The sequence below is a fragment of the Benincasa hispida genome, chromosome 4 (assembly GCF_009727055.1).
Source record: "Benincasa hispida cultivar B227 chromosome 4, ASM972705v1, whole genome shotgun sequence".
Classification (NCBI taxonomy): Eukaryota; Viridiplantae; Streptophyta; class Magnoliopsida; order Cucurbitales; family Cucurbitaceae; genus Benincasa; species Benincasa hispida.
The window spans coordinates 45,575,241-45,584,531 of NC_052352.1; the positions used below are offsets into that span (position 1 = coordinate 45,575,241).

At 32.6% G+C, this 9,291-nt stretch overlaps 1 long non-coding RNA gene across 3 annotated transcripts; it reads right to left on the reverse strand.

Annotated features, from left to right (window-relative positions):
• Window positions 1-3,383: 3,383 nt before the first annotated feature.
• LOC120076379 lies at window positions 3,384-7,021 on the reverse strand. 3 transcript variants are annotated; one of them, XR_005481531.1, is made up of 6 exons: window positions 6,914-7,021; window positions 6,651-6,750; window positions 4,926-5,002; window positions 4,736-4,839; window positions 3,522-4,193; window positions 3,384-3,440 (listed from the first exon to the last, which is right to left on the reverse strand). It is a non-coding gene; the product is annotated as an uncharacterized LOC120076379 (long non-coding RNA). The 3 variants fall into 3 exon arrangements; XR_005481532.1 differs by having other exon boundaries at window positions 6,926-6,983; XR_005481530.1 differs by lacking the exon at window positions 6,914-7,021 and having other exon boundaries at window positions 6,651-6,805.
• Window positions 7,022-9,291: the final 2,270 nt, after the last annotated feature.

Consider the following 9,291-nt stretch of genomic DNA (forward strand, 5'->3'; position numbering starts at 1 on the left):
AATAACTCTCTCCATTAAACTTATCGGAGGCTAAAAGTTGAATAATCAAGTTCGACATATTGAAACATAAACAAATTCTATGAGAAAATTGCTTTTAAATCTAATTTTAGCAAAAGTAATAAAGTACCCATATATTTTTATTTATTTGCAATGATATTTTAGTGAGTTAGAGTAGATGCTATAGAGGGGCGACCAAATATTCTTTTACTAAAGCAAGACATTCTTGACTAAATACTATATCCAGAATAACCCTTATTTCTATAGTCATTTAGTTACTATTTTCAATCAAAAACTTAGTAACACTTAGTAACTATTGTAAATGTGACCCTCCATTTTTGATTTCATATTATGATATGAATGTGCTATCGAATAGGAAGACGATGTTTCAAGATAGAACTAAGAAACCCTATTCATTTCTAAAGTTTCAGTTTTTTCGAATCCTATGTTACAACCCTATGAGGGGATCACTGTGAAAACGACTAGCTAGTGCCACCTAAAAAGACACCAGCCACAATATTGAAGGATCTCTTATCGAAGAATTCCATGAGCGCATTCGGATCGCTTCGATCTCACCGTGACTGAAATACACATTATACATTCAAAACATGTAGTTATGCAAACAAACACTAATTATCGGCATGCTATGAATAATAAAGTAACAAGGGAAATAGTTCTATACTAGTTGAAGACGTTTTTCAATCTTCAGCACTCAAAGCAGCGGAAAACCTCCATGCGATCTACCAATGCCCAACGTAAGCGTCGACTGCAGCAGCACGAACAACCACGAACACGAACACCATGGGGATGACACCACCAGTAAAGAGCCTCGGGTATTCTCAGAATGAGAACCCAAAGTGTGGTCTTTGATGAATTTGGTAGAGGAAGGAGGAAAAACCATATCGTGTTGGTGATAAGTAAGTGGGAGGGGAAAAAGGCGCTATCGCATAGCAGTATGCTTATCGTTTAGGAGAAGCTACACGATCGTGTAATTTTTACTGAACGATCGTTTAGGAAATGGTATACGATCGTTTAACAAAATCGACACACTATATGATCGTTTAGAGAAGCTATCCGATCGTGTAGGAAATAACATGCAATCGTTTAGGCGCGAGATAGATAATCGTTTAGGCAGAGAGGACTATCGTATAGGCTCTCGTTTTACGTAAGCGATCATTTTATGTTCACCAACACACGCTTGATTTCTTTTTTTCTTCGAGCGTTCTATCAAAATGAAAACTATTTTCATTTTAATGGAAGAGACCGTAGGATATGTTGACACATTTCCTACACCCATTACTATGAACTACTTCCCCCATTCACCTTGTTATGGATCCATGCAAACATATTCTGAATGGAGCAGTCGCAGTAAAAGGGACATGAAAACGAGCATGGATCTAACAGTGTGAACTCTTAGGGACGTGAGAGCTAAAAACAATATGTTGTATATATTTTTAATCTTCCATTGACGTGTTCTAATTGTTTGGGTATCTATTGTACTTAGGTACATTCGGCTAATAAACACCCTAAGTCTGTGGTTTATCCAAGTATAACGTTTATATTTGGACTTAACCTAGGATGTCTAAGTAATAAAACCATTTTATTACTTCACACCACTCATGCGTGCTCATAAAACCAGTTAACAATGCTCAATAATTCGACTATAATCCTAAGGTAGCATGAGTTATGTAAACCGTCAACTTAAGTACTTACAGCCTTAGACAGGATTATATACCGACTGAGTTTGTAAACGTGTTTTATAAGATAATGACCTATTTTAACTATTAAAACATCTTTTTATTAAACCTCAGTGAGCATATAGCTTATCTTTGTAGGTTTTAAATGTCTAATTCATTTTATAACTCTTATAAAACTATAGACATGCTATATGTACATTTAAGCATTCCAAACTTTAATATAACAATTATATTAAACTTATGAAACCCTAAACATGCATACTATATATTATACCTAATTTATAACATATATTGATACATGAAACATGTTTTCTTATGGTAGGATTTTAAATCTACATGGAATACAATATGCATATACATGTTTGAATTTAAATATAACATACATCACATGTATAAATATTTAAACAACACTAATATAGACCAACTTTGGCATCCTAAGCAACAAATTAAGCTGACTATTACAAATTTAACACAAAAACAGCTTTAAAGTGCCTATCGATCGCTTGACCCGACCCGAATCGGACTCGAACTATCCGAACCGGCCCTTCGAAACTCTAAAAAAGGCTAAACCATACCAAATAGGGTTGAACCGGACCCCAGGCAACTGAACTAGTCAAACTGGCCTACTCCCATGAAGTAGTCTACTAGCCCACGCATTTCTGAGTTGGGATTAGCAATGTTGTAATGCTCTATCCCCACGTTGCAATGCCTCAGGCTTCAGGAAGAACAACATTGCAACGTTGTATGGGCAGCGTTGCGACACTGCCTGGCAGTGGCATCTTTTTTAGTTTTTCCAGCTGAGCTTGAATTTTCAATTACATACTAATTTCGACTCTATTGACTCCAATAAAATTACAGACTACAAGTACACACACTAGAAGAATTTCAGGCTTTAATGTCGGTTGACAACCGACATTAAAGATAGTGTTATAAAGCTCTTTAATGTCGGTTGTCTTTAATGTCGGTTTTAAACCGACATTAAAGGGCTTTAATAACACTGTCTTTAATTTCGGTTGCAACCGACATTAAAGCCCTTTAATGTCAGTTGCAACTGACATTTGACATTAAAGCCTTTTAATGTTGGTTGTAACTGACATTAAAGCCCTTTAATGAAACTGGCATTAAGCCTTTTAATGTCAGTTGCAACTGAAGCCCGAGAATCAAATGAAGCCCTTTAAACTGATATTGAAACCTAGAATTTGTCCGTTTTATCAATTATTGTCCATTTTTTAAATTTCGTTGCCAAATCAATTTTTTCGGTCAAAAAGTATAACATAACACATCATCATCGAACGTTGTGGCTATGACATATTATTCATGTATGGATTATAAATCTATTACATTTAATCTGCAAATTCTGCTATAAAATTATAATTTAAAAGGCTGTACAATAATCCACTTGGTAAGTAATACAAACATTATGAGTTTGTTGTCCCTCTCCACTTGGTTAGTATGGATTCCTTCATAATTCTTCTTGAGCAGACCCCCTAACTTCAGCAGTGTCTGGTTATAGGGATCTTTGTCTGACCACTGTTGTTCAAAGGATCACAAACAATAAAGGTTTAAGACAAAGGATTGAAAGTGAAAATGTGATCAGAATTCATATTCAACTAACCGTATTTATTGAGAAAGTGCATAAATGGTACATTCAAGGAAAAATTCTTGTTGTGAATGTGTTGGATCTAGAGTTCCCCAAGAAAAAACATAAAGAGGTTGTGATACCAAATCTTTACTCCTTTGTTGCACCTGCAAAACAAGAAAACTCAATAGTTGAATAAATGAGAGAATCTTCTTTTTCAAAATCTTGAAGAAGAGAAGCTTGGTTACCTAGATATGAGATACGAATACGAAGGTAAATTTTCGGCAGCATAACGATGCTACCACAACAAAACCAAAAATTTACCTTGGACCTGTTCAAAGAAACACACTCCCAAAAATATTTCACAACCACTTATTCTCAATAGAACTATCAAAATTCCCAAAAAATGAATATTCAAGAACACATGCATCAATAAACAAATTTAGCTCACAATGTACTTCAAATCTCAAAAGTTGTCATAAAAACTACCATAGTGCATGAATAACCCATAAACTACCATATTGCAACCCACAAACTCAAGCACCTTGAATCAGATCTAAACTACAAATAAATAGTACCCATGAGTCATAAACGGGTGTTACATTCTAACCCAATATGGTCCAATGATAAATAAGCACATTATAACTTCTCAAATACGAATTTCCACATCATTAGAGTCACTTGAAAACACTTAGAAACTATTCTTAAAACTGTATGCATTCAAAAATGCACTTACCAGGAACAATTTTTACTTGAATCACTTGCTATTGCAATAAATCCATCTCCTCTCCACCCCTTCCAAACACTTAAAAAATACACAAACAACATCATTAAAAGTATAGGGTAGAACGAACCTAGTGGCACGTGCGACAGAGACATGCAAATGACGACAATGCCTTCCATGTCTCTTCCAAAGGTGTCTTAAATATTGAAGAAGAAACAACAAAAGATGACATTAGTTTAGTAATCTTTGTTTCTCAACTCATACACAAGAAGGAAAAATAGGAAATAGCCAATTTAAACATATTATTCTAAGAAAAACAGATAGATCTCAAGAGTTCATATCAATAGATATTCTTGTTCAAGATATTGAAGAAGAGTAGCTTTGTTCACTAGATATGAGATACGAAGACGATGGAAAATTTTCGGCAGCATAACGATGCTACCACAACAAAACCAAAAATTTATCTTCAATCTGTTCAAAGAAACACACTCTAAAAAATATTTCACAACCACGTGTTCTCAACAAAACTATCAGAATTCCAAAAAAAATGAATATTCAAGAACACGTACATCAATAAGCAAATTTAGCTCACAATGTACTTCAAATCTCAAAAGTTGTCATAAAAACTACCATAGTGCAACCTACAAACTCGAGCACCTTGATTTAACCCTAAATCCAGAGCTCACAAAATTCTTAGAGAATTGAGAACAAAATTATAAGAGGAGAACAACATTTTACCTGCACTTTCTGGTGCCGAATCAACCCATTATTTCCATTCTCCTCCTTTCCAACTTCTTCATCCTCGATAATTGCATCTAGGAATCCTTCCTTGTCTTTATATGCTTCTCAAAAAATGAATCGAAATGATTAAAGAGATCAACCCAATGATGATTTAAACGCAAGGTAGACACACAAACAGCTAACTTACCTATAAAACAGAGGTTCTTCAATATCCTCAAGTGGAACAGATGTGACATTATTGATGAATGATCTAATATTTGGACGCTAAGAGACGAAGAAATAAATTATTAAAAAAAGAAGAAGAAGAAGGGAGGGGAAATTTATGAGTTACAATTCTTTTACAGAATTAACAAACAAAAAATTGATCCAAAAACAATCAAACAGTATATATTAAAAAAAACGTTTAAAATAAATCAAAACAAGCAAGCAATACGTAAAAGAAGATTAGAATTTAAACCTCATAAGATGACTTACCTTAGTAAGCAACTAATAACAACATAAGATGACTTCATTAATAGTGTTGAAATCAGTACTAGGCCAAAGGTTACAAATCCATTGGAAGAACTTGCCATACAATTTTATAATAAGAATGAGCTTATATCAATACAGACTATTGACACCTAAACCTTTAATATCAGAACTCTGACAACGCTTTTCAGATTAATAATGAACGGAACTTACAAAGATTGGATTAATAGAATTTCACAATAAATCCCATGCGAAGATGTTTTGACTAGAAGTTTCATGATTTCTTCAATCAATTTTTAGAAAATGACGGTATAACATGGATTGGAAAACAAAACCGGTAGATACTTTATTCCGTAATTTTGAAGGCATAGACATTAATTCTCAATAGAGCCAATAGCTCCAATGATCATTGCCAAACAGTTATTAGACAGTAATATCCATCCAATCTCTTACAGACACAACTAATAAAATTTCAGCAGTTATTTCATGTCAATACATCATAGCCATTCATAATATCTAGACTAGAAATATGTGTCCTCTTTCCCCCTTCCCTTCTCTTCTTGAGCCTCATAGATAAACCAACAACAAAAAGAGGAGATATGATTATATGAATATAAATCCATTAAGAATCACGGTCCTGTATAAACTCATATTCAGTATGACAAAACAAAAATTAACATGACATAGACATTCAAAAATAAGCTGAATATGATATCCTTATATCATCAAGCACATCCATGATTACCATCAAGTTTTTTCTTCCTTATGTTATGGAAACATCCATCATCATTTTTTCATCATCATTTTTTATCTTTTTCCTTTTGTTTTCCTGACTCGTTGAACTTAAGATGTTACTTAAAGTAAAACGAGTACATACAGGTGCTATAAAGGGGTGGGATGGATATATATTAGAAATCATGACCAAAAGTAGAATCAAATGCAGGGTGACGTTACAAACAATAACATGAGTCAGTAAGACAAGCATATGCGATATCCTAAATTAGGACTACGATAGCTAACAAAAAATGGCAACAGAAGTTCCCAAAAACGTAGGAGCAAAATTCAGTGGAATTGTATGAGAAAAACTGAAAAACATAATCAAGAAAATAGCAACTAGCGTGGAGTAAGAGCAATTAAAACCTTAAACATTCAAATATCATAATGACCAAAACAACACTCAACAAACTCAATCCTAATCATGTTTCATTTTGGCATTCCTACGATACCATAGTCCTATGACCAACTTAAAGAAGCATAAAACCAATGAACAGACAAGGAATTACAATCTACCACGAAACAATTAAAACAAATACAATAAAGAAAATTTTAAAATATATAAATAAAACGAAAACCCTAGACCCATAAGCCTTGTATACATGGAAAAAGAAAAAAAAAAAAGTAAATAACAAAGCCATATACTAAAGCAATCGAAATTTCTATATACCACTTCTAGCGTCCTCCTCTTCATCTTCATTATGGTACTGAAAGCATTGCAGAAATTGAAAAATGCCTAAGATGACCGATCACTTCCCAGTAACAAAGAACTGATTGAACAAGAAGAAACGAAATTAGGGATTTGAAAGGGAAAATTTGAGATAATCGGAGTGAATAGAATGAAATAATGAAGTAAAACGAGGAGTTTGTATCTAATTTGGTAATGATGAGATCGTAAAAACAATCAATTTAGAAAAAAATAAAGATATATACGGAATTTTCAACCGGTAGAGTGAACAATTTGAAGGTTCCACGACCACGATCAAGATGGACGGAGATGAGAGGAAAAAGGGAGATAAAAAATGGGGAGGAGGATTAAATTAAGCAGGTCTTTAATGTCGGTTTTAGGTATCCCTACAATGTCGGTTTAAAATCGACATTAAAGATCCTCTTTTTTTAAAAAAGACAAAACCGAAATTATACATCCGATTTCACTTTTTCCAACCGACATTAAAGCCCAAAATTCTTGTAGTGATATTAAGGCTCATCAAACAAGAGCTAATTACAATTATAACAACATAATTAAAGAGCAATCTAATGCCAAAGCTGGATGATCACCATATCAGTGACCATAACATGCATGTCTAGAAATTCACCCACCATTCTCAGTTAATGTTAATTGAGTACTTAGAACATGCTCTTATACAAATTGATAGAGTAAACATGCATAAAACAGAAGCTAACAGAATCACCAAATACTCTAATTACACTTAATTTGAGTGAAAAACATTCTATAAATACAACTTTATACAAAGAGGGTTTTAGAAGTACAACCTTTGTAGATTTCTTTCAAATCCTTGCTAATCTCCACGAATTTGACCTTCAAATCTTCAGTAGACCACCAAGATAATCTTCTCCACTTTTCTCTGTCTTAGATTTGAGTGGTGGAACTCTGAATTAAAAGAGAATTGGAGATAAATTGGAAAGAGAATTGGAGATAAATTGGAGAGGGTTTTAGAGTATAAAATTCTGTAGAATTTTCTTCCTCAAAATTAGAATGCATCCCTTTCAATGTTGGAAATATGAAGTATTTATTCAAAATAAACATCGAAACAGTTAGTTGATCAACCAATTGACACTTCAAAAGGCAATAACAAAGTGGGATAGGTGTTGATTTTATAAAAAAATCCACTCAAATTCTAAATTTGGGATAAATCCACTTGAAAACCAAATTTCAAATAAATTATATTTAATTAAAAAAGATTAAACATAATTTCAATTTTTGAAAATTGAAAAATTGATATTTTTTTATTTTAAATAATTAACTAAACAAATTTAATTAAACAAATAATAATAATTTAATAACTAATATTAAATTAATGAAACACCTAGTTCAAACATGAATCCCTATTCATGTAATTAAATATTTAAATCATTATTTAAATACATTAAACTCTCCAAAAATGTTAAATTTCAATAAATTTAAACGTTTAATTATATCGAATATAATTATCAGAACCTTAAAAAATAAATTTGGACATTTCAAATCCAAACAATATTTTAATTGAAGATTTAATTTTTTATAAGCTAGTAGAGGGACTTTAAATTGAATTAATCAATATTCATTAACTACCGAAATATACCACTATAGCTCAGTAGTTGCACTCTCATCATTGTAGATATATTTTTATCCACTTGATTTAACTATAATCAATAAGTCGATCCTTCATAGGTCGTTCGTATTTACAGCTAGGTCAAAATTATCGTTTTACCTCTGGAAATATATCTTGCTCCTTAAGTAACAACTGATCCTCCATTGAACAATTGGTTTATAGTCCAACTAATCAACCATGTCCCTCTCTATCATGAGAGGGCATGGCCCCTTTGTTCAAGACCAGAAATCAGTACTTAAGAGAACAACCTATCTACTTACCCTAAATTAGGTAGGAGTGAGTTCCATCTTGCAGAACTATGTCCCAACCTATCTATCCGGTTTTATCCCCAAAATGGGAGGCTTAATGAGTAGTGTTGTTGAACTACTCTCACCTATGTAAATCAAAGGATAATCCTGAATAAACATGAGTTTATAGTTAGCTCGAGATTAAGATTGAGTTACCATAGGTCATCGAATTGAAATAGTTAGTTTTAACAGTAAACGGTCGTTATAAAGAAAAATGACTATTTTGGGGTCTGGTCTTATGCAAACGTATTTTGCATAGGATGCCCCTACTAACATATCTCCACATGAACGATTTTGGGTCACATCGTTTGTATTAGTATACAAAGTGAGTCGTATCCATAATGTCCCCAGGATGAGGTACCCAATCTCATCCATATACTTATAGATCTTTTAGGCTATATACTATAACTTAATCCTCTTTTATGTCTCTACATAAAGTTAAAGTATTCATACTATAGCCATGAATTTGTTTACTGGATTTTATAAAGAAATTCAATTTCAATAACACTTTTATTAAATGAAGTTTCAATGATACTTTTATTGCAAAATATAATATATTTCATATATTATGAACCGCGAGTTTTAGGGCATTCTCAACAATATAATAACTACCATACTGTATATATATCATATATTAAACCATATGTTATATCTAATGTAACATATAACCTATAAATTATATTATATCGCA